This window comes from Arachis hypogaea, chromosome 20, assembly GCF_003086295.3.
Source record: "Arachis hypogaea cultivar Tifrunner chromosome 20, arahy.Tifrunner.gnm2.J5K5, whole genome shotgun sequence".
NCBI lineage: Eukaryota > Viridiplantae > Streptophyta > Magnoliopsida > Fabales > Fabaceae > Arachis > Arachis hypogaea.
The window spans coordinates 36,593,538-36,618,841 of NC_092055.1; the positions used below are offsets into that span (position 1 = coordinate 36,593,538).

Below are 25,304 nucleotides of genomic sequence, written 5' to 3' on the forward strand. Positions count from 1 at the left end.
GATTTTACTTAGTAACGTTAGTGAAAAAGTTGATTGTCACTAATGTTCTCGAACTTATATTTTCACTAAACGTTAACACCCCTAACGTCCTGAGCTAAAGTCTCTGCCCACTTCGCATTTTCTCTCTACAAGTAAAGCCAAACCCAAATGAAGAAGAGAACTGCTTCAAACTCAAGATCCAAAGGCCCAAGACTTGAAGAGCCAACTAGAAGCTGAGAGAAGTAGTATATATAGGAGTAGCTTTGAATTGTTGAGGAGTTCTGGAAAGGAGGGGGAAAAAGGGAACTACTCTCTGTATTTTACTTTCTCTGCAATTTCTAGTTCTATGATGTATTCTCCATCTTTGTTTTCATTTTCTAGAGCTATGAACAACTATACCCCTTTCATTGGGTTAGGGAGCTCTGTTGTAATTTGATGGATCAATACTGATTTTCATTATTCTTCTTCTATCTTTTCTCTTGATTTTACTTGAAAGCTTTCGATCTTCATCCAATTGAGTAGTTATCTTGGAAAAGAAGCTATTCAAACTTGGATCTCTTCTAAACCTTGAAAGAGGAATGAAGAGATCAAGCTAGAAATACTTTCTCATGATGGACCAAATTGGGTTTGGATGGGTATGTGACTATAACCCTCTCAATACTTGATTTGGGAAATGCATGTAGTATAATCAGTGACCATACTTCATCTCTTCTCATGAGCAATTGACCAAGGAATTGGCTATTGATCAAGATTTGAGAGATTGAATTGCAAGAAATTGTAATTCAATCAATTAAGATTGCCAAGGAGATCAATGAGTGCATTGATTGAGGAAGAGATGAAAATGAACTTGATCCGGAGAATTGCAACATCTCCTAAGCCCAATGAACTCCCCATCTCTGATCTTACCCATTCTCTTTAATTACTGCCATTTACTTTTATGAGCAAATCCCCCATTCCCATTTACAATTCTGTAATTTATTTTCAGTCATTTACTTCCAGTCCTTTAATTCTAGCATTTACTTTTCTATTATTTACATTCCCGCCATTTTATTTTCTGCAACTCTCAACCCAAATTCTGGATTCGCTCAACTAGAACATTCTTCTAATTAAAGTTGCTTGATCAATCAATCCCTGTGGGATTCGACCTCACTCTATTGTGAGTTTTTACTTGACGACAAATTCGGTACACTTGCCGAAGGAAATTTGTTGAGAGACAGTTTCCACATGCATCAAGTTTATGGCGCCGTTTCCGGGGATTGATTGTGCATCAAAAATGATTAAATTGGAAGATCACTAGATTGAGCATTTTTACTTTGTGAATTTCATTTTCTGTTTGAGTGAATTACTTTCTGTTTTAGCTAAACTTCTTCCCTTCCCCCTCTACTCTTTTGTTTTTCTTTGTTATTTTCAATTCTGTTTGCTAACCCACTAACTGTTTGATATATTGCATCACCCACAACTAATAGTAATTCTGACAAAAATACTTTATGCACCTATCTTTTCTTGCTTGCACTTGATGGTTGTATGACAGAGAGAAGAAGCGGGGTTTCAACTTCCTTCGATTCTGAACCTGAGAGGACCTTCCTTAGATTAAGGAGGGAGGCAAGAGGAAAGAAAGTGGTTGGTGCTGAGGAAGAAGAGGAATTCTTTGAACCAAACATGGAAGACAACATGGAAAACCATCATGAAGAATAGGATCACAACCATGGGGGAGGAGGTAGAGCAAATCATGCTGGGGAGGATAGAAGAGTTTTGGGCTCTTACATCAATCCAAACCCAGGCAATTGTGGAAGTAGCATCCAAAAGCCAACAATTCATGCCAACAACTTTGAACTTAAACCACAGCTCATCACCCTTGTTCAGAACAACTGTTCGTTTGGAGGAGGTGTTCAAGAAGACCCCAATCAACATTTGACCACCTTCCTGAGAATATGTGACACAGTGAAGTCTAATAGTGTTCATCCTGACACCTATAGACTGCTCTTGTTTCCATTCTAACTTAGGGACAAAGCAGCCAAGTGGCTGGAATCTTTCCCAAGAGAAAGCTTGACAACTTAGGAAGACGTGGTGAACAAATTCTTAGCAAGATTTTACCCTCCTCAACGAATCAATAGGCTGAGAGCTGAGGTCCAAACTTTCAGGCAACAAGATGGTGAGACTCTATATGAAGCATGGGAGAGGTTTAAAGACCTAACAAGGAGGTGCCCACCAGATATGTTCAACGAATGGGTGCAGCTGCACATTTTCTATGATGGGCTCTCTTATGAGTCAAAGAAGGCCGTAGACCATTCATCTGGAGGATCTTTGAACAAGAAGAAGACTATTGAGGAAGCCATAGATGTTATTGAAACAGTAGCAGAGAACGACTACTTTTATGCTTCCGAAAGAGGGAACACAAGAGGAGTAATGGAGCTAAACAATGTAGACGCTCTGTTGGCCGAAAATAAGCTCATTACCCAGCAGCTGGCTGACCTCACCAAGAAGATGGAGATGAACCAAGTAGCAGTAATCTCAACTTCATCAACAACCCAAGAAAGAGTGAATGAAGAAGCAGAGGGGAGTCAGGAGCAAGCCAACTACATTGGGAATTCACAAAGGAAAAACTATGATCCATACTCCAAGACCTACAACCCTGGGTGGAGAAACCACCCAAACTTTGGGTGGGGAAGTGAGCAAGATCAAAACCAAGGCCAGAGATGTTACAACTCCAACAACAATGCAGCTCACCAGCAATTCACACAGAGGACATCTCAACACCCCCACAACAACACTTCTCCACATGCTTATTAAAACCAAAATAGCACATCTGTTCCGAATCACTCATCAATTGATGACAAGCTCTCTAAGATTGAAGCCTTACTTGAAGGAATATGCCAAGAGATTCAAGAAAATAAGGGGTTCAAAGAGGAGGTGCGAGCCAATATTAAGAACCAGGGAGAGACCATTAGGAAGCTGGAATTCTAGGTGGGATATTTAGCTGAGAAGATTCCCAAACCTACTGATAGCTTCCCAAGTGACACGGAGAAAAACCCCAAAGGAGAAGTAAAGAAAGTAAGATGGGAAGATTACAAAATGGTCACTACAAGTGATCAAGAGACTGAAGACAAGCAAGGCAAACTTTTCGAACAACCTGAAGACAACTCAACAAAGGAGGAGGATAGAGATCACCAAGAACCAGAAATCTCACAACAAGAGCTGTTGAAGCTCTATGCACCATTCCCTCAACTGCTCAATGGTGCTGTGGGAAAGAGAATATACTCAAGGTTCCTAGACTTGTTTGCATCTCTGCATGTAAACATACCATTCATCAAGGCAATTCAACAAATGCCTGCATTCATCAAGTATATGAAAGAACTTCTTCCCAGGAAAAGCTCACTCAAAGGAGGCCAGACTATAATGATGAACAAGGAATGTAGTGCCCTTATTCAACCTGAGTTGCCTACAAAAAGAAGAGACCCAGGGAGTTTTCACATCCCTTGTGCCATAGGTGAAACTATGTTCGATAGAGCACTATGTGATTTGGGGGCCAGCATCAACTTACTGCCCTTATCCCTGGTGAAGAGGCTGTAGATCAATGAGATAATGCCCACAGATGTAATCATCAGACTGGCTGACGAAACTCAAAAGCAAGCAATAGGAGTGGTGGAAAATGTGTTGCTAAAGGTTGGGAAATACTTTCTCCCAATAGACTTTGTCATCCTGGATATGGAAGAGAGTCACACTCACCCAATCATATTGGGAAGACCATTCCTAGCTACGGCCAGAGCACTTATCGATGTAGAAAAAGGGGAGCTAATATTGAGAATCCATGATGAGCGACTCAGCTTCAATGTTTTCAAACTCTCACAAGAAACAGATCAAGAGGACAAGGAACTAAGCACAAATGATAATGAGACACTGAAGGAGGAGACAAGCACTGAAGCACAGCCAGTTCATTCTGAGATCCCCTTAATTGATAGACAAGAAAAACAGCAATTGCCACAGCTCAAGGAAAAATTGGAGGAACCGAAACCTCTAGAGGCAGGTAAAGACAGCATCACAACCCCTTTAGAAAAAGAGGTCACCAAGGGGAAGGAAACCTCAAAAGAAACAAAGAAGAAGGTACCAAGGAGGTGGAGGAACAAGAAGATCCCTACGGAAGACTTCTCTCCAGGGGATAGAGTTGTCTCAGCTTACTTCTCAGATATTCCCCCTAATCTCCCTACTGTACCATCTCAGTTACCCAAGGTCTTCACTATCAACAGAGTTCTTTCCCTGGAACATGTGGAGATCATTGATCCAATCAATGGATATAAGTCCACAGCAAAAGGGGAGAACTTTAAGCACTACCAACCACCCTGATGAGGAAAAAAACGTCAAGCTAGTGACGCTAAAGAAGCGCTTCATGGGAGGCAACCCATGTTTTATATGTTTTTAAAATAATGAATAAATCAATGTTTATGAATTTCAACCCAAACTTGAAAAACACTTGGTGAAATCTTTATCATGCAGTATATAGTGAAGAACAAGTTTGGTGTTCAAAGCAAACCAAGATGCACGCTAGTCTTGGGAGCTTTGAACAAAACTTTTCATCACATTACTTCAAACTAAGTTTGGTGTCACCCCATGGTGCCACCAAAATGCATAAGGATACACAAGTAGTTAGTTAGTTGAAATTCATAAATAAACAAACTCTTTTTCTTCTCTTTATTACTCTAGCCGTAGAGTTTGATTTTTATGTTATTAATTTCTTTATTTTAAATCTTTATAGAAAAAGAAAAGAAGTATAAAAAAGGATTGATTGGACAATTAAATGGGGGGAGATTCCGCCACTTAATGAAGAGCACTACACACATGTCTCAAGAGGGAACGCATGGGGAAACGTTGCCATACAACATTGGAGAAGGAAGATCCTTGAAGACCGAACCAATCACTCTCATTAAGTGATGATCCTTGTCCTCCCTTCATACACAACCCCGACCGTCCATCAAGCAAAAATCCTTGCAATCCACACCTTCCATCCACTTATGATCTCCCTATATAAGTGAACCTTAGTGCATGATCATTCCTCACACTCAAATTCCCACTCTCCACACTTCATACTTTCGGCTTGCTCAACCCCCTTCATCACACTCTGTCCTAGCCAACCTATTCCTCATCTATCCGTATCCTCCAACCCCCCTCAAATAGCAACTCAATTCATGGCATCATCAAGCTCAAAGAGGTAAAAAAGGAAGGAACCCATGGAGAGTGTTTCTTTCGATGAGAAGAAATTCAAAACTGCCTTTCATGAACGTGAATTCGAACGGATAAGGGCCAGAAAGATATTGCCAGAGTTAATCTTCCAAATCAATGCAAATGAGTCACCACAAATTCTGGAGAAAATCGAACAGAGGGGGTGGCAATTGCTCACAAGTCCAGAGGGGAAGATCAATGGAAACCTCATCAAAGAATTTTATGCAAATGTAGTAAGAGAAGATAAAACCAAGGCCCCAACCTTCAAAAGTTACGTGAGAGGAAGGAGGTGGACTTCAGCCCAAATGCCATAACAAGAGTTCTTCACCTGAAATCACCTCATTTTGATGAGGATAGTTATCAGGCAAGGATAAGTAGAAGCCCTGATAATGATGAGCTCTCAGAGATAGTGTCAGACATCTGTGTTATAGCAGCTGACTGGGAGAGGTACACAGATAGGAGACCCAAGTTCATCAAGAGGGGAGACCTGAGCCCTGAAGTCAAGGGGTGGTTTGAACTCGTAAGGAGGTCCATTTTACCAGCTGCAAATAATTCAGAGGTAAACATCAATCGAGCTACTATGGTGCATTGCTTAATACAAGGTGGGGAAATCAAAGTGAATGAGCTCATCGCCAAGGGGATTCAAGATTCGGCTGAGAAGGTTGATTCAGGTGCCAGGCTTTGGTACCCCAGCACCATTCTCCGCTTATACAATAAGGCCAAGGTAGTATTTGAGGACAGCAACCCAGACTGGGTGAACCCAGGGAGGCCAGTTACACTCGAGCGATTGGTTTATACTACACCTGCTCAGCAACAAAGAAGGCCACAAATAGGGAAACCAAAAGCAAAAAAAAGAGTTCACCAAGAGGAACCTCATCAGGAGGAATATCAACAAGGAGAGTATTATGATCCAGCTAACCTGAACATGAATCACCTTCTAAGAGCCATTGAGGATCTGGGAATGAGACATATGGAAGGACAAGAGCAAATACTGAACCTTCAAACCAACTGGCTGAGCCAACAGGAAGCATGGCAAAAACAACAAATGGAGCAGTAGTAGGAACACTACTCCCGGCTCACTCAAGCCATCAACCAAGTGAATGAGAGGCAAGAGCTTCAAGAGAAGCACTTGCAAGAACTCAACCAGCGGCAGATAGCCGAAATGAAAACTTTCAATGAGTTCAGTGTACTCAATGAAGGAAGGCAACTACATAGGGAGGAGTTCTATGTGAACACTCAAGCCAAGTTGAACTACATGACCAGTAATATGCATCAGCTACACTATGTCATCCCTACATATGATGAGGTCCAAAAAGATTTTGTAGAACAAGAAGAGAGGAAAGTGAAACAGCAAAAGGAGACACTCAAGAAGAAGATGGAAGATGGTGGTTTCTGGAAGAAGCTGCTTGGAAAAGGCAAGGAAAGTGGAAGTACAAGCACTCAAGAGAGACACAATGAGGACAAGCAAGGATGGGAGCATGGGCATCCACATGAATGACAGGTGGTGGAGTTTTTTTGGTCCATGTTTTCTATGCTTTAAATAAGGAAGATCTTGTATGAAATAGAACTTGCTTCCATGCCATGTTTAAACCTTTTTCAATTATGTCTTTTAAGTTTTTCATATTGAAGAAAGTCTTTGTGCACTAGTCTTTATGTCATTGCATCCTACTTTACTTACTTGTATGCTTGTCCCTTTTAATCAAATGAAGAGAGAATGTTTATTTTTCAAAAGACCAGAGTGGAGTTCACACTATGGAGTACATTCATGAGTTTGTGGTATGATCATAAGTTAGCTAAGTTGGTTCAACCATAAGGTGGGATGACAACTATCTGGCCTTAATACTTTGCTTTGAATATACTCATGAGACTAAGTATATGACAAGATCCTAATAAGAGAAAGAGGAAAGAATAATGAAAGTGGAAAAACAAAAGAAAAAGAGTAAGCAATAAGGCTAGGCATCAATGGTTTTGATCTTAAGATATATGTCTGTGGTGTTCCTGTGTGAGGGATCTACTTGGATGAATAAGCTCTTAGGGGTGCTTTATCACTTGGTAACTTCGGTTAACTAACCCGGGATTATCAGCTGAAAATCCATTATCAAGAGTAACCCTCACCACAGAGCATTTAGTAACCCAAAGAGGTGCTAGACACCAAGGTCTCAAGAAGGAAAATAAATGAACTATATACCTGTGGTGTGTATGTATGGGGGAGAGACTTGAGGGAGTAAGTCCTTAGGGGTGCTTCAACACCTAGCACCTTGAACCAACTGGTTCGGGAGTGTTGGCTGAAAGCTTATCTTAAAAAGTTGCCCCCTTACAGAGCACTTAGCCTAAGAACACCAATAAGCTTTGAAATGACAATAAAGGGATCAATGAATAAAAGTCTCATGGGATGTAAGCAAAGTGAGTGTTTTAAGACATGATAAAGGTCTGAAAGCCAGGAATGAACCTAAGTTGCTATGTATGAAACCACCATAAAATCAGTGATATGACTTCCACAAGAATGACTCATTGCTCTCGGCATTTCATTCATCATTCTCTTGTTCCAGTACTTGCTTAGGGACAAGCAAGCTTTAAGTTTGGTGTTGTGATGCCAGGGCATCTTGGCCAGTTTCACTGACCTTTTCTTTACTGTTTTTAGGTTAGTTTCATGCATTTCCTTAGGAAATAAGCTAGTTTTGGGTAGATATTCACTTACACCTTGATTCAAGCATACATTGTGCATTTTGCATTATTTCATGAGGATTTTGCATAAGTTTAGTGACAAAATTGTATGTTGCATTGCCCATGACTTGGACTAGAACTTTGATGCGCTCTATTGCTTGATTTCAGGACCAAAGGAAGCAAGGAATGGGAGGTAACTTGCAAAGTTAATGAGAAAAGTGATTGCCAATAACGCTCTCAAAGCCATCATTGACCACGTTAAGAGTCACGTTAACTAAGTTAACGTGAACTCTAACGTGGAGAGGGGAAGTTGAGCCAACGTTAGTGACACTTAACATTGTCACTAACGTTGGCAAATGCTCATAAGTGGCCACGTTAGAGTCCACGTTAACTTAGTTAACGTGGCCTCTATCGTTAGAAAGGGGGAGAAATGCCAACGTTAGTGACATTCAACATTATCACTAACGTTGGCCTAAGGAGCAACATACCACGTTAACTTGGTTAACGTGGGAGCTAACGTAAGAAGCAAGCATGGTCGACAACGTTAGTGACACCCAACATTGTCACTAACGTTGTAAGCAACCACACAACCCCCCCAAGGAGCCACGTTAACTTCTATGTTAACTTAGTTATTGTGGAAGCTAACGTTGATGAGTGAAAGAATGGCCAACGTTAGTGACACTCAACATTGTCACTAACGTTGGGGATGGCTAAGCATGGCCACGTTAGAAGCCACGTTAACCTAGTTAACGTGGACTCTAACGTGAGGCATAGGGACACCTTGGAACGTTAGTGACAATGTTGAGTGTCACTAACGTTTTCGAAGGATGGCAAGCCCACGTTAACTAAGTTAACGTGGGCTCTAACGTGGGAACAAAGGGGGCTTTTCAAAGTTATTGGAAATGTTAAGTCTCAATAATGTGTGCGAAGGACTTAGAGGCAACGTTAGTGGCAACGTTTATGCCACTAACGTTGAAGTTAACGTGGCTTTTACTTAGTAACGTTAGTGAGAAAGTTGATTGTCACTAACGTTCTCGAACTTATATTTTCACTAAACGTTAACACCCCTAACGTCCTGGGCTAAAGTCTCTGCCCACTTCACATTTTCTCTCTGTAAGTAAAGCCAAGCCCAAATGAAGAAGAGAACTGCTTCAAACTCAAGATCCAAAGGCCCAAGACTTGAAGAGCCAACTAGAAGCTGAGAGAAGTAGTATATATAGGAGTAGCTTTGAATTGTTGAGGAGTTCTGGAAAGGAGGGGAAAAAAGGGAACTACTCTCTGTATTTTAATTTCTCTGTAATTTCTAGTTCTATGATATATTCTTCATCTTTGTTTTCATTTTCTAGAGCTATGAACAACTAAATCCCTTTCATTGGGTTAGGGAGCTCTGTTGTAATTTGATGGATCAATACTAATTTTCATTATTCTTCTTCTATCTTTTCTCTTAATTTTACTTGAAAGCTTTCGATCTTCATCCAATTGAGTAGTTATCTTGGAAAAGAAGCTATTCAAATTTGGATCTCTTCTGAACCTTGAAAGAGGAATGAAGAGATCAAGCTAGAAATTCTTTCTCATGCTGGACCAAATTGGGTTTGGATGGGTATGTGACTATAACCCTCTCAATACTTGATTTGGGAAATGCATGTGGTATAATCAATGACCATACTTCATCTCTTCTCATGAGCAATTGACCAAGGAATTGGCTATTGATCAAGATTTGAGAGATTGAATTGCAAAAAATTGTAATTCAATCAATTAAGATTGCCAAGGAGATCAATGAGTGCATTGATTGAGAAAGAGATGAAAATGAACTTGATCCGGAGAATTGCAACATCTCCTAAGCCCAATGAACTCCCCATCTCTGATCTTACCCATTCTCTTTAATTACTGCCATTTACTTTTATGAGCAAATCTCCCATTCCCATTTACAATTCTGCAATTTATTTTCAGTCATTTACTTCCAGTCCTTTAATTCTAGCATTTACTTTTCTGTTATTTGCATTCCTGCCATTTTATTTTCTGTAACTCTCAACCCAAATTCTGGATTCGCTCAACTAGAACATTCTTCTAATTAAAGTTTCTTGATCAATCAATCCCTGTGGGATTCGACCTCACTCTATTGTGAGTTTTTACTTGATGACAAATTCGGTACACTTGTCGAAGGAAATTTGTTGAGAGATAGTTTCCACGTGCATCACCTTTAAAATTAGGGCCCGGTTTTTAATTCTAAACATTTTTCTCATATTTTCTAATGTTTTTGATTATTCTCGCACAGTAGCAGACAGACTTAAGTCGGTACTGCTGGTTCATTTACCGGTTCAGATTTTTATGTAATTTTTCACAGAAAATTACATTTTGTAACTCAGAAAAATCTACTGAGTCCGAAAATCATAATTAAATTTTCTAATTCACATTCTAAATTTTTGGATCCTATTTTGGGTAATTTAATTATTTAATTAAACGGTTAATTAATTGTGGTTCTTACAGCTTTGGACAATGATATTCCAGATCATGTTTAGTTGGGCAAAGATGTCTCATATGATCACATGAGAGTCTTTGGATGCAAAGCATGTGTTCATATACCAAAGGATGAGAGGTCCAAGTTGGATGTGAAGACAAGATAGTGCATTTTTATTGGGTATGGTTAGGATGAGTTTAGTTACAGGATTTATGATCCAATCGAAAATAAGCTTGTAAAAGGTCGTGATGTGGAGTTTACTGAAAAACTAAACCATTAAAGATATTGATAAGGTAGAGAAAAGTCAATTACAAGTGAGACGTGAGTTGACTGATGTAGATCCAGTTCAGCCACCTCCTTCACTAGAACTAGCAAAAGATCAAGCTCAGGATTATATGCAGCAAAATAAGCATTTGGTTCCTGATGATTAGTAGATAAGAGATCCACTTGATGCTCCAATTGAATATGATGTTGATAATAAACTTGAGCTACCTAAAGATCCACCAAGTCTTCATCCTAGGAGGTTAACTAAAGAACGACAACCTTTAACAAGGTATCCTTCTAATGAGTATGTGACATTTACTAATGGGTATATGACCTTGAGTGATTGGGGAAAACTTGAATGTTCTGAGGAAGCTATGGAAGGTGATGACAATAAGAAATGTTTTGACGCAATGCAAGATGAAATGAAATTCTTGTATAATAATCAAATATTTGAACTTGTGAAGTTGCCAAAAGGAAAGAAACATTTGTAGAAACTGGTGGATTTATAGTTTGAAGCATGAAGAAAGCTCTCAAACTCTAAGATATGAGGCTAGATTGGTGGCCAAGGGCTACAGGCAGAAAAAGGGATTTTACTATAACAAAATCTTTTCACCAGTTGTGAGAAGATCTTTCATTAGAACTCTTTTGAATCTGGTTGTAGGTCTTAATTTAGAGATAGAGTAGATTGATGTGAAAAATACTTTTTTTCATGGTAATTTTAAGGATAAAATTTACAATGGAACAACCTGAAGGTTTCATGGTAAAAGGCAAAGAGGAGTTGCAAACTGAAAAAGAGTTTATATGGTTTGAAGCAAGCTATGAGACAATGGTACAAGAAGTTTGAGTCTATTGTGGAAGAACAAGACTACAAGAAGACTATTTTTTTATCATTGTGTATTTGTTAAACAGATTGCTAGTAATGATTTTATTATCCTTTTGATATATATTTATGACATGCTTATTGTTGGTCAGAATACTTCTAGGATTGACATGTTGAAGAAAAAACTTACAATGACATTTGCAATGAAGGACCTTGGGCCAGCAAAGGATTTTCTTGGTATAAGAATCGAGCATGATAGAAAAGAGAACAAAATTTTCCTGCCATAGGAGAAATACATAGAGATAATATTCCATAGGTTCCACATAGAGAAAGCAAAGACCGTTAGTACTCTTCTTGCTATGCATTTCAAACTAAGTTGCAAGCAAAATCTATCAAGTGAAGAAAGACATGAAAAAATTTCTATATGCATCAATCATGGGTAGTTTAATGTATGCTATGGTATGCACAAGACTGGATATAGATCATGTTGTTAGTTGTGTTAGCCATTTTGTTTCAAACCAGAAAGAGAGCATTGAAATGATGTAAAATGCAAAATGAGATATTTTCGTGCTATTCCTGGCATGAAGTTGTGTTATGAAAGTGAGAAGCCTATTCTAGTTAGTTATACTGACTTAAACATGGTAGGAGATATTGATTCTAGAAGGTTTATTTCAGATTTCTTGATCAACTTTGCGGGTGGAGCTGTGTCTTGGAAATCTAGATTGAAAAAATATGTTGCTTTGTCTACTACAAAGGCCAAGTTTATTATCATTTCCAAAGTATGCATGGAGATGCTTTGGACGAAATAATTCTTGAAGGAGCTCGGGTTCGCTCAAGAGAGGTATGTGGTGATAGTCAAAGTGCTATACATCTTGGTAAAAACTCTACTTTTCATTCTTGATCTAAATATATTGATGTGAGGTATCATTAGATACGTGATATTTTGGATGCTGAGTTGTTAGAACTAGGAAACGTTCACACTGATGAGAATGATTCTGATATGATGATTAAGGCATTACCAAGGTGAAAGTTTGAAGCTTGTTGCTTAATCGCTGGATTGACAGTTACATCCATATAATCGTGAAGGGGAGATTTGGCTTGTTGGGCCACCATGGGGAGCTCTCGATCACCAGACAAATTTTGGAGAAGAACCAAGTGAGAGAACATAAGATAAGAAAATACCACATCCAACTCAAAATCATAAGATATCAAGTTAATAGATCTTTCATCTTATAAACTCCTCACTCTTTCTTGTTTTCTTTGATGTGGACTAATTTCATGCACTACTCAAATTTGCAACATTAACAATCTTTTCCTCAAGTGTGAGCCTCCACATCAAGCATCAAATTTCCCTCTTTCTAAACCCTCCACCAACATTTGAGTATTCATCCATCACACCGCAGCACACATCGCCTGAATCACCCTTACTGGGAAGACTTTTGATGATTCATTTTGAATACTCATTAAACCACCATACCAATTAACCATTGGCTTTGATACCAAATGATAGGAATAAAAACACACAATTTCCTACTTGCAAGAATTAAAGGAGCAACAACACCACTCACAAATAAATAGCAGCAGCAATAACACACCAATAGCGGTGAAAAATGCACAAAATGATAAGGAGAAAAAAAGAACGAAGAATGAAAGGAATGAGAAAAGACACACAGCAAAAACATAGATAGATAAAGGGTTTACCTACTAGACCTCTAAGAAACCTATTCTTAGAAATATAGATCATCGAAAGAATTTTTTCTAGTAGAACTTCAAAGAACATGTCTTTGACAATCTATATCAAATGGCCTAAAATTGAAAGAACTAACACTAGAAATTACCTTAGGTTAGATCCTTCAAATTTCTTCATGCAACAAGAAAAGCAAATCACTCACCTCACTTGATCACACAAAAAAATATGCATAACAAAGAAATTTTATTCATCAAAAAGTTTTCCAATTATTTCACAAAAAGTGTTTAAATAGAGCCCTAACATATTAGCTTAAAAGTGGGTCAAATTTATCTAGATATGACTCTAAAATTAGCCCTATTAATTTAAATTAGATCTAATTTAAATTAAATATCCTAGATATGATCTCATTGGATAAAATAAAATTTGATTTAAATTTAAAATTCCTAAAAAATTACCACTAAGCAAATCAAAACCAAATAAAATCCTTGACAATTCTTAACAACAAAACAAATTGAAATAAAGACTACAGAATTTTGAAATTAATGATAGATTTATTCCTTTCACTAAATTTAAAAAGTACTATTGAGCTTTTTGCTATCATGACTTAACCCAATAGGTCTTGCCCTTTCTCCCTCAGTCAAAAGTTGATGGATTTCCTCATGTATAAGTGCTGCCAATTTTTTAAAACTTTGTTTGAGCTTTTTTGCACGTGCTCTAGTGATAGAGACTTCTAAAAGTATAAAATTTTCATTTTGTCCTTTTGTCTTAGGGTCTCTAGATTGTTCTCCCAAGCATGTATTAGAAAAACCAGAAATAGAGACAAAAATACACCAAGATTCTTAACGTTAAAAACCTTCTCAATGTGAGAAGTAAAAATCACAAGTCACTAAGACCATAGAAATAGCTTCACTATGATCAAAATAGGGTATAAGAGAGTCACAAATCACTACACAAAAAGTGCATGCAACAAGCCAAACAACCCAAGCATCAAACCTTGCAAAACTAGAACCAAGAAGGTGAAAATACCATAAAATAGAGTTGCTGCTTCATGGATAATATCTCCAACTATAGATCTTATATTAAAGATCTGAATAATGAAAACGAAGAACCAGGTGTCTGGAATACACTGTCTAAATTTGAACTCGATCCAACGGATAATGAATCTGCAATGACTAATTTACAGAGACAGCTTTTCTATATGTATGAAAATGCTTCCTCTCTTCTCTTTTCTAGTGTTTGGTGTTTTCTCTCAAAATGAGACCTCTCTCTTACAATCCTAACTCAACTTCAGCCACTTCACTCTCAAGAAACAGCAACCATGGGCATGAATGCCAACATTTGAACCTTTTTTTCTCATAGAAAAAAAGCCTAAAACCCAACAATAAAGTTGTCAAACTCGCGAGTCTAAGTAAACTCGTGGAGCTAACCTAGACTTGATTGTAGACTTGTACGATTTTACCTATTATAAATTTTTAAAAATAATATGTATGTACTTAAATATAGACATTCAAAATGAACAAGTTCAATCTCAAAACACATAATAAACTAAAATAGTAGTGCCACAATTACAACAAATACTTTATAATTCATATTCAAATCCTTCATAAGTATACATCTAGTTTAAAATAATCAACTAGTAATACTGTAATTTACTAAATTTACAACTGCAATAGCTTTCAATGACATAAATCAACATCGTTCTCCAAGAAAACTAAAATAAATTCAACTTTTTCCCTTTTACAAATTATAATTATGAAAAATGAACTAATAAAACTAATAATGATCAGAATTCAAACATTCAAAGTTATACTATCACATAACAACAAAAATTACAAGAAGTCCGTAACAAACTCAAGTAACAACTATGAATTTTTGTTCAAAAAAATACCTGGATGCAGGCAAAGAAGCAGCACCATTTGTGCAGCAGTTCAGGTAGAGAAGTGGCGCAGTCGTGCAGCAATGCAGGTAGAGAAACGACGAATGACAACAACAAATCAGAGCAAATCAGCCGAGAGCGAGAGTAACCCAGGGACGTCCGGACATATGCGACTGTGTGTAATGGCAGAGGCGGACGATAGAGGCTCGACAGTAGCATGGCAGATGGCAGAGGGTCAACCTGCATAAAACAAAACAAAGGGCGAGAGTGAGGAGAAGGTGAGACACAGAGCAGAGAGTGAGACATGACGCTGTGCACGAAGCCGAGTAGATGAAGGATTCGTAGCCAACCAATGGATAATGGCGGCAAACAACGGACGGGTGAAGTCAAATCAATGAAAGAGTGAGAGTGAGAGAACGACAGAGAGTGAGGGGAGACTGAAGAGTGAGTGACCAAGCCAATTAGGGTAAGTTGGTAACGGTTTCCTCTTTAATTTTTTTTTTTTGCCAAAACGATGCCATTTTTGGCCAAAATGGGCACCCAACACAAACTCACTAACTTGCACTCAAACTCGTGACTTTCACTGAGTTTATGCGAGTTCAGCCTAGTCTACCCGAGTTTATCCAAAAACGAGTTTGTGTCCGAGTTAATTCACGAGTTTGACAACAATGTCCAACAGTCCATGTCACTCATTCTGTTAACTATTAGTGTCAAATTTAACAGTGGAATAATATTAAAACTGTTTGAAATTTTTTAAGACAAAAAGAAGAAGTTTGAAACGTTAGGAACCAAATTAGAATTTGGCCAACACGTTAGGAACTAAAATGGTATTTTGAGATGGACCTGGTGATGCACGAAAACTTGTCTCTCAACAAATTTCCTTTCGGCAAGTATACCGAATTGTCGTCAAGTAAAAATTCACAATAGAGTGAGGTCGAATCCACAGGGATTAACGGATTAAGCAATCAATGGTTAATTGATTATCCTAGTTAGACGAATTAGATTGGAGTGATAAGCAACAAGGAAATGTAAATTGCATGAATGTAAAGGAAAAAACTATAAAGTGCAGAGAAGTAAAATGGCAAGAAAAGTAAATGTAAGAACTAAAAATAAAATGAACATTGGGATCAAGAGATATTGCAATCCTCCGAATCAAGTTCATTCTCATCTCTTCCTCAATCAATGTATTCATTGATCTCCTTGGCAATCTTAAGTGATTGGGTCCCAATTCCTTGGCAATCCAATCTCTCTAAACTTGAAAAATTTTCCAATTCCTTGATTTAATTGCTCATTGGGAAGAAATGAAGTTTGGTCACTGATTATACCACATGCATTCCCAAATCAAAGTGTTGGTAGGATTATATATCACTATATCCATCCAAACCCCAATTCGGTCCAGCATGAGAAAGCATTTCTAGCATGATCTCCTAATTCCTCTTCCAAGATTCCAAGGAGATCCAATTATGGAGAGCTTCTCTTTCAAGATAGCTAACCAATTGGATGAAGAACGAAAGCTTTCAAGTAAAATCAAGAGAAAAGAAAGAGGAAGAACAATGAAAACTACATTTGATCCATCAAATTACAACAGAGCTTCCTAACCCAATGAAAAGAGTTAGTTGTTCATTGCTCTACCAAAACAGAAAAGAAAGAAAGTGCAGAAAAATAAAGATGAAGATTAAAACTGAAATTGAAACTTCAAAGTTCATAAATGAAAAGTACAAACTAGATTAAACTCCTACTAAGAAAAGAAAAATAAGGAAAAGTGTGTGAGGGAAGGGAGTCCAAAGACCCCTCTTCTCTGGTGTGTCCAGCCCCCAGAATACCGTCCTCCCTCCAATCCCCTAATGAATTGAATGTTAAAACTAAGGCCTTTATATAGGCTCTCCTAAATTACAAAATGAAATGAAACTAAAAGTAAATTACAATTAAATAAAATTTCCTATTCTAGATGCTTCTTGTGACCTTGATTGGTTGACACTTGTGGGCTTGCTTCCTTGTGGTTGGGTGGTCCTTGAAAGAGAAGTGAATCAAGTTGAGGTCCAGGTGCTAATCGTTAGTACTACCGTTAGCCACACTAACGCTACAAGTGTGGCGTTAGTGCTGAAGTTAATGTGGCTAATGTCACACTTGCTACCCAGTTGGTGTTTTTGGGGCTTAAAAGATGCCTCTTGTTTGTACTCTAATTTCATGTCCACTATAGACTATTATATATCGTTGGAAAGCTCTAAATGTCAGATTTCTAACGCAACTAAAATCACTTCAATTGGACCTCTGTAACTCAAGTTATGCTCCTTTGAAGGGGACAGAGTCGCTGGCATAGTCGCTTGCATTATTGGCAATGTTTAGCCACAATAACGTTAGTGTTCAGGGGATTAATATTGCCCGGTTCTGGAGCTCAAACTTAATGTCCACCCCATACTATTATATATTGTTGGAAATCCCTGGATGTCTACTTTCCAACGCCTTTGGAAGCGCATTATTTGGAGCTCTACAGCTCGAGTTACACTTCTTGGAAGGTGAAGAGGTCAGCTGGCCTTACTACAGGTTGATACCATGTTCATCTATGCACTTTCGGAGCGAGTTTTCTCCCTCAAATTTAGTGTCCACTATATAGTTCCATATATGCTTGGAAATTTCTGGAATCCTACTTTCCAATGCCACTGGAATCACTTCATTTGGAGCTTTGTGGCTCAGGTTATTCTTGTTTGAAGAAGACATGGTCAAGCTGCCGGGTGAGATTTTGCCCACGTTAGTGTCCACGTTAGTGGCACTAACGTGGCCACTAATGTATCCTCTTAGCCCTTCGCTAGGATTATTGGCACTCACTTTTACCAATAACGCTGCTCCTTGTCCCTCTTTCCCACGTTAATGATCCACGTTAGTGGCGTTAACGTGGCCATTAACGTGGGTCTTCCTTTGCCTTGCTAAAGTTAGTGGCATTAACGTTGCCACTAACTTTCCATGCTCCCCTTCTTCAAAGTTAATGCTGTTAACGCTCCCACTAACGTTGGGGCTTCTCCTCTCTTCCACGTTAGTGCCCACGTTAGGGGTGCTAACGGGACAACTAACGTGGGCTGAGATGACCTTCGAAGACGTTAGTGGTGTTAACTTTACCACTAACGTTGCAAAGTTTCCTTCCTTCCACGTTAATGGCCACGTTAGTGGCACTAACGTAGCCACTAACGTGACTCTTCTCTGCTTCTTGTTACCTAAAATCAATCAAACAAAGTGCATCAAAGTCTTGCTCTTAATCATGAGATCATGCATCATCCATTTTATTATTCAATTCATGCATAATTCTCATGAAATCATTCAAAATTCACAATGTTTGCTTGAATCATGGTATAAATGCATTTTCAACCAAATACTTGCTTATTTCTTAAGAAAATGCATGAAACCAACATAAAGCATATAAAAAATGGCTAGTAAAACTAGCCAAAATACCCTGGCATCACATGGTTATCCAAGAAACATAACCTAAATTCGATCCAAAAATAACGTGGAATAAAAATAATTAATTTAAACCTGACAAAAATATGCTTTGAGTTTGTATCACGTTTTGGGATGGCACGAATCTTGAACACCCGTAGTTCAATGTAGTATCCGGCCAAGTGAAATTAATTTTAACTTAAATTATATATTTTCCAAAAACAAAATAGGGTCTTAGCCAGGAGGTTTGGATTTAGGTTCTTACAATTTCCTTACCAATTTTGGCTCAGTTTAGTTCGGATTTGACCAATTAATCCATGAACTAATCTGAATGGTCTAAGTTAGGATAGCGCCAGTTAATTACATGATTATCGTAGTAATATGATTCACATGTAGCTAAAAGCAAATAGTTTTTAGTACGTGGCATAATTTTTTTTTTTTAAGAAAAATTCTAGAAGTATTTCTTAATGAAGAAGTTGGGATCTTATTACAAATTATATATTTGATCTAAGAAAGAGAGAGACTATTTACAAAGCCATGAGAATTTTGGAAGTAGTTCACACTTTTTGTCAAAAGAAAAAAAAAGTTTGGCAAAATAGGTTGTTTGGAAATGAATTTGGTGAACTACTTCTGCTTTATCTATCAGTCAAAAAGTGGGAGCATTGGATCTTTTGTGGTTGATTATTATCTCTCTAATTCTCAATCAAATACAATAGTAATAGTATACCAAAAAAAAATACAATAGTAATATTTCCATTTGCTTTTTCTTACTCAATGATTAGCTAAATTAACATCACATACATGATTAGTGGTTGGAGGGACCTCCTTCACTACTTATATATCCATTTTAAACTTTTCCATAACATGCACTTTGTCTCCCTTTCTCTCATTCTTATAGGTAGTATTTGGTGGAGAAATAAAAATAAAAAGATTGATATTAAAAGACAAAATTAAGAAATAAAAATTGAAATAAATCTCAGTATTGTATTATTTAGTATAAAATGGGAGACAAAAATTCAAATAAGAATGAAATTTTAATTTAATTTGTACAAAGAATAAAATTAGAATTAATTAATTGAAATGAAGATATTTTAGGTATAAAATGTTATTAAAATTTCAGTCTCCATCTCTAAAAATTTTAGTCCCTTGTGTCCTTACTTTTTGGAGGTACTGAAATACTAAAATTTTGAGAACAGTAACTAAAATTTTAATATCAGTCTCTAAACTAACAAACATAATATTAAATCTGTCTTTCAGTCTTTATTTCAATATCTCAAAACAAACGCTACTATAAAGACTTATAAATTGCTTCAGTTAAAGTAATTAACTTGCGTGATTAGCCGACCCTAAGTTTTTTCATTTATGTCAAATTATTATTGAGCACTATATATATATCCTTTTTTGTATTTTTCTATGAAGTCTTGTCATAATCTACCTAGTGGATGATAATTTTGTATCGGGTAAATTAAAGTATTGTTTTATTTTTTAACGTTTAAATTAAATTTTAATTCTATTTTTAATATTTAAATATTTTATTTTTATTTTGAACATTTTATTTTATTTTTTTTAGTTTTTTTATTAAAATTACATTTTTTTTCTTTAAAAAGTATTTTTTTTCTTATAATTTTTTAAGTAGCGACAAAACTAATTGTAATGGTCCTAGTATTTTGAAAATGAATATAGCCGAAGAATAAGAGAAATAAAAATAATAATAAAAGAAAAAAAGGTATTTTTAGAAAAAAAATTAATTTTAAAAGAAAGACAATATATAAAACGAAATATATTCTTTAGTTTGCCTAATATATATTAAGCTTCTACATATATTCTTTTCGATCTTGAGATACATTAAATTTACACAGAAATTTTATGGATTTTATACTCTATTAAAAATAAAATCGGTTGTGCTACATGCACACCACTTTCAGCCACCAATTTAGTCACTGCATTCTTATACATATACAATACAAAATACAAAATTCAAAACTTAAAAATAAAAATCTCACTCTTAATATTACTCTCACGCGCTCGCTGAAACAACATTCTTTTTCTCTACTTCCCTTATTCTCACTCTCACTCTCACTCTCCGACGGTGATTCTCCTTGCTCATCCTCATTTTCAACGGTAATTCTCTTCGGCAGCATGACTCTCCTTCCCTCTCTCTCCGGCGGCACGATTCTCCTTCCCTCTCTCTCCAGTGGCACGATTCTCTTTCGCTCTCTTTCAAGCGCGGTTGCGATTCTCCTTCCTCGGTCTCAAGCGTAGTGCTCTCTGTCTCAGGCGCAAATTTCATCGACTGTATTTTTCTTGTTTGATTCTGCAAGGTAAATTTATATTCCTTGTTTGATTCTGCATTTTCCTTGCATTTTTCTTGTTTTATTCTATTAGCTTTTTCGATGGCATTTTTCTTGTTTGTTTTGAGCTTCTATCAGCTTCTTCAATTGCATTTTCCTTCATTTTGAGTTTCTATAAATGAATTTGTGTTGTGCATAGTTTCTACTAAAAATATTTAAGTTAGGGTTTTGAATTGAAGTCTTAGTTAGCTAATTTTAACAACTGATTATTAATAGACTATTAATTGATTATAACTGCATTTTTGTGATATGAATTAGAGTATGTTTGATTATTATACTGAATGAGTTTGATTATACTCAGTTTGATTAGTATGCGCACAGAAGCTGTTTGCTGAAATGCCCCAAAGGAACACTATTTTCTGGTCTTATTTGATTTCAGGATATGCACAAAATTTGGATTGGTCTCAATCTAAAGTCATCAATTTACCACTATAGAGTATGGATTGATTAAAATGGAGAGTGTTCACATCCTAGGTCGAGCTATCCGACCCAAGATGTTCAGTAACAAAGCGACCGACCTCTTCAGGTCAGGCTATCCGACCTCTTCTCAAAGAGGTAGGCCAAATCGACAGGAAAGCCCAATAAAGAGCCCAAATAGAGGAACACGACCCAAATCCAAAGGTAATCCAAGCCTATAGAGATAACGGTTGTTCCCTTGAAGATAAGCTGACCTCAACTCAAAGATAAAGATAAGATAAGATAACCAACTTATCTTATCTAGAAAGGTCACCCTACAACCACTATAAATACACTGGAGCACCCAGGTATAACTCATACTCTGATTCTACAATAAACCTGCTTAATACCCGTGCTAACTTAAGCATCGGAGTCTCTTGCAGGTACCCCCCACCCTCTGGTGACCACGGATCAGAAGTGAAGCCAGTCCAACAAGTCAGACACAACAGCTCCGGCCACCACCATCCAGCCGGACACGTCATCTCCGACCAGCACAGAAGATCTCGTCCGAGATCGACCTACAGTTTCAGGTAACCCTCGGAACATTGGCGCCGTTTCCGAGGAACCTGGAAATCATCCCATCATCATGGCGGACGACCATGACAACGACCATGATTCAGATCTAGAGGACAGAACGCTGCATAAAAACGCAGACACTACACCAAAAGATACTCTGGAATCTAACGGAGACAAAAACTCATCACATCTGGGAGTAATAGAAGCGCTTCAGAATCATCTAAAGCAACTTGAAAAAGAAAGCCAGCATCAACAAGAAGTTGGCAAGGATCTACAAAGAGAGGTAAGGCGACGTCGAGAATTGGAAGATAAACTCCTGCAACTTGAAGCCGATCTCAAAGCAAAGGCTACCCGGACCACCCCTGAGGGCAATTCACGCAAAGATCAAGATCCATTCACTAGGGACATCATGAAAACTAAAATCCCTAAGGACTTCAAACTCCCAGACATGACTCTGTATGATGGCACTACAGATCCCAACCATCACCTCAGCAACTTTAGAAGCAGAATGTACCTCACCGATGCCTCGGACGCTGTTCGCTGCAAAGCTTTTCCAACAACCCCCACGAAGACAGCAATTAGATGGTTCGACAACTTACCTCCCAAGTCCATCTCAAGCTTTGACGACCTAGCCAAAAAATTCCTGGCTAGATTCTCCATCCAAAAAGATAAGGCCAAACACGCCCCCAGTCTACTAGGAATCAGGCAAGAAGATCGGGAAAGTCTTTGCAACTACATGGAGAGATTCAACAAAACGTGCCTAGACATACAAAGCTTGCCAACAGAGGCCGCCATCATGGGCCTCATCAATGGCCTATGAGAGGGACCTTTCATCCAATCTATATTAAAGAAATATCCCACATCTCTGGATGAGGTGCAGGAGTGAGCAGAAAAATATATCAACATGGAAGAAAATTCTCGGTTGGGAGAAACCTCAAAATCTGAATTCTCCTACCGAGACAAAGATAAAGAATCCAAAAAGAAGGAAGATCGACAGGGGGAGAAAATTAAAAAATATCATAATTACACCCCTCTTAGGGTATCCCTGGTAGATGTCTACAAAGAAGTTTGCCATACGGAAAAGATACCCCCAGCTCGACCACTCAAAGGTAAAAGAGGAGGAAAAAATCAGAACGAATACTGTGAATATCACCGAGTCCGAGGGCATTCCACCAACGAATGCTTCGACTTAAAAAATATCATAGAAAAATTAGTAAGAGAAGGAAAACTAGATTGGTTTCTGGCCACCCGAGATGATGATCAAAGAAAGAGAAGAAGGGATGACGATGTCGGACGAAACGAGCGATCACCTTGTACGCCAAAAAGACATGTCCATATGATACACGGAGAATTCGCAGAAGGAGGAACCTCCAAATCATCCCACAAAAGATATCTCAAAGAAGTATATCATGTTAAAGGAAAGGAGGAAGCTCCCGACATCCCTGCAATCACATTCACCAAAGAGGATGCATCCGGCATCATCTCAGGACACGACGACCCTATGGTCATCACCATCATACTGGCAAACGCCAATCTCCACCGCACATTAATAGACCAAGGGAGCTCCACCGACATCTTATTCAAAACTGCCTTCGACAAGCTCGGCTTAGAAGAAAAGGAGCTTAGAGCATACCCTAACAACCTGTTCGGACTAGGAGATACCCCAGTACAACCGCTGGGATACGTGTCACTACATACAACCTTCGGAAAAGGGAACCAATCCAGAACACTCAAGATAGACTACATCGTGGTCGACGCGAGTTCAGCCTACAATGCCCTAATAGGTCGGACAACACTAAATCAACTCGGCGCAATAGTCTCAACTCCACATCTATGCATGAAATTCCCGACTACAGAAGGGATAGCTACAATAAAAGCAGATCAAAAGATGGCACGCCGCTGTTATAACGAAAGTCTAAACCTCAGAGGCAGAGGAGAAGAGTTCCATACAATTGAGCTCGGTGGAGTTTAGAGACAAGAAGAACTCCTTCCACAACCCGAAGGAGAAATAGAGAAAGTTCAGATTGGGGATACCTCGGACAAAACAACTAATATTGGCACGATCCTGAAGGGAGATGCAAAAGAATTACTAGTACAGTTCTTACGAGATAATGTCGATCTCTTCGCATGGAAGGCTGTAGACATGCCAGGCATAGACCCCAAGCTAATGAGTAACAAGTTGGTGATCTATCCAGGATCTCGGCCGGTACAGCAGAGACGAAGAAAACTTGGGCCAGAACGATCCCAAGCTGTGGAAGAACAGGTACAAGCACTATTGGAAGCAGGATTCATAAGAGAAGTCAAGTATCCACTATGGCTAGCTAACGTCGTCTTGGTAAAAAAATCAAATGGGAAATGACGAATGTGCACCGACTACACCGATCTCAACAAAGCCTGCCCAAAAGATCCTTACCCACTCCTGAGTATCGACGCTCTGGTAGATGCTTCATCTGGATATAGATACCTCTCGTTTATGGATGCATATTCTGGATACAACCAAATCCCCATGTATCCACCAGATCAAGAAAAGACCTCGTTTTTGACGCCAAAAGCAAATTAGTGCTACATTGTAATGCCTTTCGGTCTCAAGAATGCGGGAGCTACGTATCAAAGGCTAATGAATAAAGTCTTTTCAGATCATATCGGAAAAAACATGGAAGTCTACGTGGACGACATGATAATAAAGACACAAAGTGAAGAGATATTATTGTTCGACCTGGCCCAAGTGTTCGACACCATAAGGAAGCATGACATGCGCCTCAATCCCGCAAAATGCACTTTTGCAATAGAAGCAGGCAAGTTCTTGGGTTTTATGCTCACACAAAGAGGAATTGAGGCAAATCCGAATAAATGCTAGGCCATACTCAACATGAAGAGCCCAACTTGTGTCAAAGAAGTACAACAACTCAACGGGAGGTTGGCAGCCTTGTCCAGGTTCCTAGCGGGATCAGCAATAAGATCCCTTCCTTTCTATGCTACTCTAAGGAAAGGAAAGAACTTCGAATGGACAATGGAATGCGAGCAAGCCTTCTAAGATTTCAAAAGTTTCCTGGACGACCACCTATCCTAACTCGACCACGAAAGGAAGAACCACTCGTATTGTACTTTGCGGTAGGAAGTCGGGCAGTAGCCTCAGCACTAGTTCGAGAGGACGACAAAGAGCAACAACATGTATACTTCATTAGTAAAGCGCTGCAGGGATCCGAGTTGAACTACCAAAAAATAGAAAAGTTTGCCTATGCTCTCATACTGACATCTCGACGACTTCGCCCATACTTCCAGGCTCACACCATTAGGGTTCGAACCGACCAACCCATAAAAGGGATATTACAGAAAACAGATTTAGCAGGCAGAATTTTACAATGGGCAGTCGAGTTATCCGAGTTCGACCTCCAATATGAAGCTCGGACAGCCATCAAATCGCAGTACTTGGCCGACTTCATTGCAGAATTCACAGATACCGTGGAAACCCCCACAGAATGGAATCTCTACGTGGACAGGTCCTCGAATATGACTGGAAGCGGCGCAGGTGTGATAATAGAAAGCAACCAAGGAACCCAAGTTGAGCTTTCTCTCAAATTTGGGTT

General features: G+C 38.3%; 1 non-coding gene across 1 annotated transcript; it reads right to left on the reverse strand.

Moving 5' to 3' along the window:
- Window positions 1-2,091: 2,091 nt before the first annotated feature.
- Window positions 2,092-2,198, reverse strand: LOC112788047 (small nucleolar RNA R71). The gene has a single exon (XR_003195427.1). It is a non-coding gene; the product is annotated as a small nucleolar RNA R71 (small nucleolar RNA).
- Window positions 2,199-25,304: the final 23,106 nt, after the last annotated feature.